Raw genomic sequence first — 1937 nt, forward strand, 5'->3', positions numbered from 1 at the left:
TCGTGACGGTATAGACGGGCGTAATTTTCCGGCGGGTGTGCGTGGCCCGTTCGTGACGGCATCACCCGCGACTTCAAACATACATAGATCAGGTCTTGGTGCGATCGTGCGAGATTTAAAACTCATTCAGATTATGTATATTTCTTTTTACAAACCTCCTTTATTGTAATTGTAAACTTCTTCAGAGCAGATCGAACTCACTCACTCGTGACGGTATAGTCGGGCGCAATTTTCCGGCGGGTGTGCGTGGCCCGTTCGTGACGGCAGCACCCACGACTACATATTTATTATATATATATATATATATATATATATATATATATATATATATATATATATATATATATATATATATATATATATATATATATATATATATATATATATATATATATATATTAGATATTTTAGCTATCAAGCTATTTTAAAAATACATCTTAATTATTAATTATACTTAACTCTAAAATTTATAATTAACTTATATGTACTGTCCCTCACAGAGGTGTCTCTTCGCACCTCGCAGGAATGCATCCATGTTTTTAGCAGACCTGACGCACTCAGGGAGGGCATTATACATGAGCACACCCCTGTGAAAAACACCCCCAGCCTTCTTACTCTACTTACAACTAGTTTGTCCTTATTTCTAGTATAACAACTATGTTTATCTCTATTCCTTATTATATAATCATCAAAATACTTAGGTAATAACTTATGATCTAACTTATAAACAAAAGACAATGTACTAATATTTAGACTAATTCTAATACTCATCCATCCTAATTCATCTAACATACTTCCAATACTCTAAAATCTACTCACATTCAAAATAGCTCTCATAGCTTTATTCTGTATTTTTTGCATTTTTTCTAAATCTTGGCCACTAAACAAATTAAGCACAGTGGCACAATAAACCACATGTGGCAAGACAATTGAATTAAACACTAAAATTTTACTTTTTTTACTTAAAATATTTCTTAACCTACATAATACACCAACTTTTCTAGCCATTTTTTTTTTATTATATAGTCAGCGTGCATTTTAAAATTTAGTCCTGAATCTATGTATACACCTAAGTATTTTATATTTTCAACTTTTTCAATTAACTTATCATCAATTCTAATTTCATTCAATATATTTTTATTTTTACCATTCAACCACACCATTTTTGCTTTATTCACATTCAACTTTAATTTATTTTCACACAACCAGTCATTCACATAATTTAATTCTATATTTAAAATCTCAGACATTACATCAACATTCTTTCCAATTATATATGTATATATATCAATGTATCATCTGCAAACAAATGTATATTACACATCTTAATTACCCTTACAATATCATTTATATATAATATAAATAATAAGGGTCCCAATTTGGACCCTTGCGGCACTCCATGAGGTGTTACAAATTCAGAGGATAACACCTTATCAATTTTTACTATTTGCCTTCTATTATTTAAGTATGATTGAAGCCACTTTAATACTATACCATTTATTCCTAACTTATATATAATTTTTGTAATAAAATATTCCTATCTACTGTCTCGAACGCTCGCTTAAAATCTAGAAAAACTGCTCCAACAACCATGCTAGATTCATCCATCGCCTCCATCCAATCAGAAACCACCAATTGGATAGCGGTTTCTGTTGAATGTTTCACTCTTCAAGTCCAGACTGTTCCACAACCAAACAATCATTTATACTAATGAACTCTTTCAATTGAATCATAACGATTTCCTCCAGCATCTTCTCAACAATTGGTAACATATTGATGGGCCTCATTTCACTGGCTTTATGTGTGCCAGTAACCTTTGGTACCGGTACAATAGTAGACACCCTCCATGCATCCGGGACGGATCCCACTTCTAACGATTCATTTATTAATTTCAGTAACTGAGGTCCAACCATGTCCCAATATGTACATACATACAG

This window comes from Arctopsyche grandis, chromosome 3 (genome assembly GCF_051622035.1).
Source record: "Arctopsyche grandis isolate Sample6627 chromosome 3, ASM5162203v2, whole genome shotgun sequence".
Taxonomy (NCBI): domain Eukaryota; kingdom Metazoa; phylum Arthropoda; class Insecta; order Trichoptera; family Hydropsychidae; genus Arctopsyche; species Arctopsyche grandis.